Here is a 9,265-nt window from a genome sequence, read left to right on the forward strand (position 1 = left end):
GTGAATGAGACTCCAAGGGCTAGAGTTTTTGACATGTCGGTGAAGGATGCGATCCAGGATACAGATGTCATGGTAGGTACGCTTAATGTGAATTCTTTATGTGCCAAAGTGTTTATAGATTCGGGAGCAACTCGATCGTTTGTTTCACAAGATTTTGTTAGAAAGTTAAATTGTCCAGTTGGGTATTTAAATGAAATAATGACTGTGGAATTAGCAAATCAAGAACGTGTAACTGTTAACCAAGTTTGTGGGAATTGTGAGATTGAGATTTCTGGTAGTAAGTTTTGTGTAGATTTGATACCGTTTAAGTTAGGAGAATTTGACGTTATATTAGGAATGGATTGGTTATCTAAGCATGATGCTCAGATAGATTGTCAAAATAAGAAAGTAATGGTGAAAACGCCAGACGAAGGAATAGTAACGTTCAAGGGACAGAAACAGGTAAAGAAGTTCTTAACGATGATTCAAGCCAAGAAGTTACTACGGCAAGGATGCGAGCATTTCGTAGCATATGTGATTGACAGAAGTCAGGAGCCAGCAAAACTTGAAGATATCCCAGTAGTGAATGAATTTCCAGACGTATTTCCCGTCGAATTGCCAGGACTTCCTCCAGATAGAGAAATTGAATTTGCAATCGATTTAGCACCTGGAACAGAACCAATATCCAAGGCCCCGTACATAATGGCGCCTGTTGAGATGAAAGAGCTAGTAAAGCAATTACAGGAATTATTAGAGAAAGGAGTAATCAGACCCAGCGTATCCCCATGGGGAGCCCCGGTACTATTTGTCAAGAAGAAAGATGGAAGCATGAGACTGTGCATCGACTATAGGGAGCTCAACAAATTGACGATTAAGAATAAGTATCCGTTACCCAGAATTGATGATTTGTTTGACCAACTGAAGGGAGCCAAGTATTTCTCCAAAATCGATTTAAGATCGGGATATCATCAACTAAAGATTAAACCAGAAGATATACCAAAGACAGCTTTCAGAACAAGGTATGGGCATTACGAGTTTTTAGTGATGTCTTTTGGATTGACCAACGCCCCAGCAGCGTTTATGGACCTGATGAACAGAATTTTCAAGGAATATTTGGACAAGTTCGTTATAGTATTTATAGACGATATTTTGATCTATTCAAAGACTGAGGAGGATCATGCGGAACATTTGAGGACAGCTTTGGAGATTTTAAGGAAAAAGATGTTATATGCTAAATTGTCGAAGTGTGAGTTTTGGCTACAGGAAGTTCAGTTCTTAGGACACATAGTCAGTAACGAAGGGATCAAAGTGGACCCGGCAAAGATCGAGGCAATTATGAATTGGGAAAGACCGAGAACACCCACTGAGGTAAGAAGTTTCTTGGGATTGGCAGGATATTATCAACAATTCGTTCAGAATTTCTCAAGAATTGCAACACCATTAACAAAGCTTACACGAAAGAATGAAAAGTTTATATGGAATGACAAGTGCGAAGAAAGTTTTCAGGAATTGAAGCGGAGATTAATCACAACACCTGTTTTGTCACTTCCAGACGATCAAGGGAATTTCGTAATTTATAGCGATGCTTCCTACAAAGGATTAGGATGTGTTCTTATACAGCACGACAAGGTGATTGCGTATGCGTCAAGGCAATTGAAACCACACGAACAAAAATATCCTACTCATGACTTAGAGCTAGCAGCTATAGTTTTTGCTTTGAAGATTTGGAGACATTATTTGTATGGAGAAAAGTGTGAGATTTTCACGGATCACAAAAGTTTGAAATATATATTTACCCAAAAGGAACTTAATATGAGGCAAAGGAGATGGTTAGAATTGATCAAGGATTATGATTCCTCGATTAATTATCATCCCGGTAAGGCGAACGTGGTGGCAGACGTATTAAGTCGGAAGGAAAAGTTAAATGAGTTATCAGTACCTGAAGATATATATAAGGAATTTCAGAAATTGGAATTGGAAATTAGAGTTTGCAAACCTGAGGAAGCGAAAGTGTACAGTATGACTTTCCAGCCGGAGTTGTTGGAGAAAATAAAGAAATGTCAGAAAGATGTAATGGATCAAGATATAAATCGTTGGGTAGGTGAAGAATTATGCATGCAGAAGGATGATCAAGGCATTTTGAGATTTTCATCTAGAATCTGGATTCCACCAGTGACGAAGTTAAAGAATGAAATTTTACAAGAAGCACATAGTTCAAGATATTCCATCCATCCAGGGAGTACCAAAATGTACAGAGATTTAAAGAAGAATTATTGATGGCCAGATATGAAGAGGGAAATTGCGGAATGGATTAGTAAATGATATACCTGTCAGAGACTTAAAGCAGAGCATCAGAGACCAAGCGGATTGCTACAACCATTGGAGATTCCAGAATGGAAGTGGGAACATATTACCATGGATTTCATAGTTGGATTACCAAGGACAAGGGCTAATCATGATGCCATTTGGGTTATAGTGGATAGACTTACCAAGTCAGCTCATTTTCTGCCTATAAATGAAAGATTTTCGCTCGACAAGTTGGTCCATAGGTACCTAAAAGAAATTGGAGTTCGTCATGGAGTTCCAGTGTCTATCGTATCTGATCGAGATCCAAGGTTTAATTCAAGATTCCGGAAGAGTTTTCAAGAATGTTTGGGAACAAGACTGAATATGAGTACAGCTTATCACCCCCAAACGGATGGCCAAAGTGAAAGAACGATCCAGACAATCGAGGATATGTTACGTGTTTGTGCTATTGATTTCAAAGGAAGTTGGGACGAACATTTACCTCTGGTAGAGTTTGCTTACAATAACAGTTATCATGCCAGCATTGGAATGCCACCCTATGAAGCCCTTTATGGACGCAAATGTAGATCTCCAATATATTGGGAAGAAGTAGGAGAACGCAAGATACTTGGACCTGAACTGGTACAGCAGACAAAGGAAGTTGTTGAACTTATCCAGAAAAGATTAATAGCCGCTCAAAATCGTCAGAGGAAATATGCAGACCAATCAAGGAAATACATGGAATTTGAAGAAGGAAGCTTGGTATTACTGAAAGTATCACCATGGAAAGGACTAACGAGGTTTGGAAAGAAAGGGAAGCTAAGCCCAAGATATGTCGGACCTTTTGAGATCCTAAAGCGCGTTGGCAAAGTAGCTTACGAATTGGCGTTACCTCCGCACATGGAGCACATTCACAATGTTTTTCATGTATCGATGCTTAAGAAATATAATCCAGACTCCAGGCATGTAATAGAATATGAGCCAATAGAGCTTCAGGCAGATTTATCATATGTAGAGAGTCCGATAGAGATTCTAGAGGAAAGAGAGAAAGTATTGAGAAATAAAGTGGTAAAGTTAGTAAGAGTATTGTGGAGAAACCCAAAGATTGAAGAGTCAACCTGGGAGTTAGAAAGTGATATGAGAGAAAAGTACCCTCATTTGTTTTCTTAGAGATTCTGAGGACAGAATCCTTTTAAGGGGGAAGGATGTAATATCCGGGATATATCGTGTAATTATTTTTGCTATTATATAATTATTATGTGTGTTCAGTATCTATTCTGTGAGCTAATTGTTAAGTGTTATATGTACTTGAATATTCAAAAATAATATTAATTGAGTATTTTAATTTTTATATGTCCAAAATAAAATATAGATAATTGTCATATCTTCCTAATTATTTTTATGTTGGTTTATGGATTTATAAGAATCATATGAAATTTCTAAAATCTTTTTCCGGGTAATTAAAATCTATTTTATAAAAACGGGAACCAACCGACGTCAACCGTTGTTACGTTTTTGGAACCCGAAACTCTTTCGAGAACTCCTTCCTAACCTAATTGTAATATTCCGAGCATTTTCCATGTTTCGACTTTTTCGATCCGGCTTACGGTTTGTCCTATGCGGGTCCCGGCGCAACATTTTCGATACAATATTCGTTTCGGTAAATCAATAAAACCCGTATTTTCGATAAACGAGAGCTTTTTATTAAACTATCCCAATTATCACTTCTTAATACGTGTTACCAGGCGCTGAGACCAAGACCGCAGTACAAATTGTACTGATTTGGATAATTATCCCGAAAACCGATACCGTTTGGATCAGTTTTTACAAATAAACGTACCGTTTTATATCCGGAATGATCCAACGGGATACTAATTTTCCATAATTATAAATAGCCTTTTACCGTATTTTATTTCGTATCAAAATCATTTGCAGATAGTTAATTATATAATTTTCAGAGAAAAACCCTAATTACATAAACTGTTCTAAGAATCAAATAGCAAAACGAAGGCGTTACTGATCTCTGTTTTTAAAGCTTGAGTAACCAAAACGAAGGATTTGAGGTGTTCTATCAGATTCTGAGCTTTGTTTCACTGCAGAAATTAAGGTTATTTTTCTAAAAATTTATTTATTTTCGAATTTATTTTATTAAAAATATGAATTTTTGTTCGGATGATTGTTTGTATGATTTGATGATTGCATGTTGTAGAGCTTGTTTTTCTGATGATTTTCATATGTCATACGTCTGATTTGGAGTTCAATAACATGTTCAAATTTGAGTTTAATTTTCGAATTTCAAAATTATGGTTTATAACCCGTATGAATGTTTTCAATTGAAATTTGGGGGTTTTTGATTCAGGGGTTATTAGCTGTTGATTTATAGTGGGTTGTGTTCCTTATAAAATTTGCAATCGATTGATATATAGCTCGTTAACAGAGGATGCTTGAATCGAAGGGAGTTGTGTTTTAAAGATTTGCGATGTTCGCCGGAAACCGGCGATGTTCTTGGCCAATTTCCGGCCAGAACAGGGATGATTAGAATGTTTTGAATGCATGAACAAGTTCCTGGTGTTGTGTAGTGTTGATCTGGAGGTGTTGGTGGGATGAGGACGCCGGGAACGTGTTCTCCGGCCACCTCTGTGTTTTCCGGCGACGGGGTGTAAAAATTAGAGTTTAGTACCCCAACTTTTGAAAACGATGCAGTTTGGTCCCTGTAGTTTCCAGACTTTGCAAATTTAGGATTCCTGTTTATAAAATGTTTAAAAATCATATTTCCTATTTATTTTTATTATAAAAATTCATTTTTAATTTCTGAAAATTCTAAAAATTATTATTTTAATTCCGAAAATTATTTTTAATTCACAAATAAATCTGAATTAATTAGTTAATTAATTTCAGTTAATTTCTAATTGATTAATTGGTCAATTAATTCAAAAATTAATTGATTAATTGATTTAATTAATTATTAATTGATTTTTAATTAATTAATTATTAGATTTAATTATTTAAAAATGATTTAAAAATTCCGAAAAATAGTTTCGAGCTTTAAAATATTATTCTAAATTATTTCCAAGGCTCGATAATTATTCTAAAATTGTTTCGGAACCAGAATTGGCCAACCGAACCCTGTTTATTATTCCGAAATTGATCCAACGACCCGTTTTAATTCCGAAAAATGTTTTAAAAATCATTTTAAATACCCGAAAGCATATTTATGACCCGAGACTTCTTTATAAATGATATGTCATTGATTACGTGATGTATTATGTGTTATACGTGACCTGTTGTTTGACTATCGGTTTATATATTCGGTGTGTACTTGGTTATTGCATAGATTTCAATCCGTTAATCGGATTTGGGTAAATATGTGTTGAATAGAATCCTGTGAGTTGATGATTGATAGATGCTTATGATATGTGAGCAGAAGAGGCAAGGCGTAGGAAAGGGAAACAGGTAGTTGAGGAGTAAGACGATTGTGATTGAAAGCAAGTGCATGATAGTAAGCTAATATCAGGCAAGTGTTCTGAACTTTCTCGAGATATTGTAATTCTTGATAGTCTTGTTGACATTGCAAGTGCTTTGAAGCACGGAAACCTAAATCCTGATTTCAGTTATTGTTCTTGAGCTATGAACCATATTCTTTCTAATCCACTGATTATTGTATACCCAAACAAGAACCACAAATCTACGATACTACTCCACAAATACATACAAACTAAATACCAGACACTGAAATGAACTATTATATTCTCAACCCATGGTATCCTATACTTTGAAAGCCTAAATCTTTGAAACCCTGAAATGTTGATTCCTTTGTTATTCAATTCTTTCATTACCCAGCATCCAAGCTTTTAAATTGCCTTATTGATCCTTACAAGGATTGAAACCCTTTCATTGTTAAACATTTATTGTTGTTAATGATTTCGGTTATTGCTTATTATTGCATACTCTGTTATTATGTTAGAATTGGATTATTTTTTTATAAAATTATGGACCAGATTCGTGGTCAGACCATATAATGGTCAAGTTAGGCCAATGTGTGCCTTGGATCCAGTAGTTAGAGCAATGATGTGTGCCTTGCTCGGGGTTAGTGCGTGACTGATCAGCAGCCTAACCTTGTTTTTAAATTAAAAGTATAATATCCAATTCTAAATCCTAATCCATTGTTCACTTGATATCATAATCATATTCACCTGATGATCATTATTCTCAGTTTTGTCATTGTGACTTGCTGAGCTAGTTAGCTCATTTGTGCGATGTTGTTTATATTCTTTTCAGTTAAAAAGGAACCAGTTGGTAAAGAGGATCCCCAGTCCAGCGCGAGAGCTAGGGGTTCAGGTTGAGAAAGCTGAGCTAGTGGGCTTCTTTTGGAATAATTTAAGTTTGTAAAAGTTTGTATTAATGTTTAATACTCAGTTTGAGTTTGAAATAGTTGGGATTTGAACGGTTTGTAATATATTAGTGTGTGTGGCTTGTGTGCATACTTTAACCTGTTGCGGTCCGTGGTGGTTGGTAAGTAGGGTCACTGCATATATTATTATTATCTTTATTATTGTTATAAGCAGGTTATAATTAAGGTGTGTGTGTGGACCCCAAACTTCTGACCCGGTTTTGGAGGGCGCCACATCTGATATCTTAAGTTCTGATAACTTAAGTTCTGATATCTTAAGTTCTGACTTCAGTATAAGTACTGATTTCCAGTTAAGTCCTGATTTGTCCTGTTAGTCAAGATCTGAAAACTAAACACAAATCAATATTAGACATGACATCACAAATATATCTAACACTCCCAAGGAATAGGTGCTTCCTGTTCAACAAATTTCTTCACCAATTTTTCCTTGCCTAGAATGGGAACTGGAGTCTCAACAGAAATATTATCTTCAGAACTTGAGGAAGACTCATTATGTTCTGACAACACAATAGTGTATGAAGCAAATGGAGATTCAGGAACAACTTCATTTAAATTCTGAACATCAGAATTTATCTCCAGAGCTGGTGTGGTTGATGTAGATGGTATCTCAGCATTTAAAATTGGAAAATTAGTTGGAGATTGCTGAGCTTCTATAGATGGAGCTTCCAGATAAAGAACATTTGGTATATTCAAATTATGAGTATCTATTTCAGAATTTTTAGTTTGTTCTTTAGCATCATCTGTAGCTTTGATAGGAGAGACAGGAGGGAATACAACTGTATCAGTAGTAGTGTCTTTGGCTTGAGTTGGAAGGGCTTCAATGATAATCGGTTCTTGTGAGATCAGAGATTCCTAATCCCCTTCCTCAGCTTCTTTAGTATCTACTGATGGAGCCTTAGCCAAATACCTCCTAGCCTTCATTTTCTTCAATCTCCTTGCCAATGAAGGAGTTGCTTCAACAGGTTCAGAGCTTACAGATTTCTTTCTTTTCAAAGTATCAGAACTTTGAGCTGCTATTTCTGTCTGAGAAGTAAAATTCTCAGCTCCAACTATCACAGGTTCTGATGCATGAACCCGTGCTTCAACTGTTTCCTCATCACTATCAGATTCATCTTTGAGAATCATCTTCCTTCTCTTTTGTGGAGGTTGAGGAACAGACTTTGTCCTCTTTGGCTTGGAAGATGAAGATCTAATGGTATGTGCTGATGATTCAGGTTGAGATGATTGAGTTGATGGTTTAAAAGATGTCCTGATGGTAGATTTTGGTTGTGGTTGAGAAGTTTGAGGTGTATGGGTAGTGGTGGTAGGTGCTGATGGTTGAGGTTCAGATGGTTGGACATCAGGATATAGTGTAGTGTATGTAACTGGATCATAGGTTATTAAGGCATGTTTGACAGATAAGGGAATTTGGAGGGGTCTTAACACAGCCTTCTTATTATCAGTAGATAATAAGTCATTAAAAGCTCTTTTAGCTAGTCTAAATGGTGAAAGTGATTCACTAGCTAATTGGGGCTTATCAGAACAATAAACACTATAGATAAGCTGACAGAATCTAGCAAAATAGACAGTGTTCCTATCTTCTGTCATCCTATCCCTAATAAAGCCTAAAACAACACTTGCATAATCAAAATCAGTTTGATTAATGAGAGCATACCTGAATTGTTAATTGAGTATGGGGATTGCATCGAAATTAGAACATTTGTTGGAGAAGGTCTTTGTAATGCAGTCAAAGAAGAAACTTCATTCCCTCCTTATGTTAGATCTCTTCAATTGACCCAGCTTTGCCAATGTCTTTTCATACCCTAGACTGGCCATCATATTTTGAAGAACTGGCTCCTCAACAGTTGTATAAACGCAGTTCTCAGGCAGCTGCAATGCTTGACGAACTGTAGCCAAAGTCACGACATGTTCATCCTCCCATGTTGTAAAGATAATACTTGGGGACCCTTGAGCACCTCCATCATCATAGATTCCACTTCTCCAAAACTCCAGCACTTGGGTTCCAGGGATTACTTCAAGTTGGGTCAAAGCATACCCAATATCAGAATTAGCAAGGAAATCCTGAATAAAGTGAAGTTCCGATGAAGCTTCAGCCTTGCTAAGAATAGATGAGTAGTTGTTAGGAACAAACTTAGCTCTATTAAAAATCAAGTCTTTTGGTGCCATCTCTGTAGAAATTAAGTGAGAAAGATAGTGTTTGCAAGGTGTTTGATAAAAGTCCTGAAAGAAAACGCTTCAGAGAATATTAGAGAGAGAGAGAGAATAAAAGAGATTAAGAATATAAAAGTTAGTAAAAGATTAGAAAATCTTTTAACTCCCATATTTATACTCTCTCCACTCAACAATTATATTTTTGAAGCATGAGATACACTTTACACCTGGAAACGTGTGAACAGTCAGTAAACAAGTAAAGCAGGAGTTAATGGGCACGTAAAATAAGCAATAATTACCGTGCACATGCAGTTTTTCAGGACAAACATGTTTACCACTAGCCCATAATGATTATGACTATTTTTATCTTACTCAAATATATTCTGATTTAAATATGACTGTTTCAATTTTTACCACAGATAAGTCAAGTAAAGAATA

The sequence above is a fragment of the Apium graveolens genome, chromosome 9 (assembly GCF_009905375.1).
Source record: "Apium graveolens cultivar Ventura chromosome 9, ASM990537v1, whole genome shotgun sequence".
Lineage (NCBI taxonomy): Eukaryota > Viridiplantae > Streptophyta > Magnoliopsida > Apiales > Apiaceae > Apium > Apium graveolens.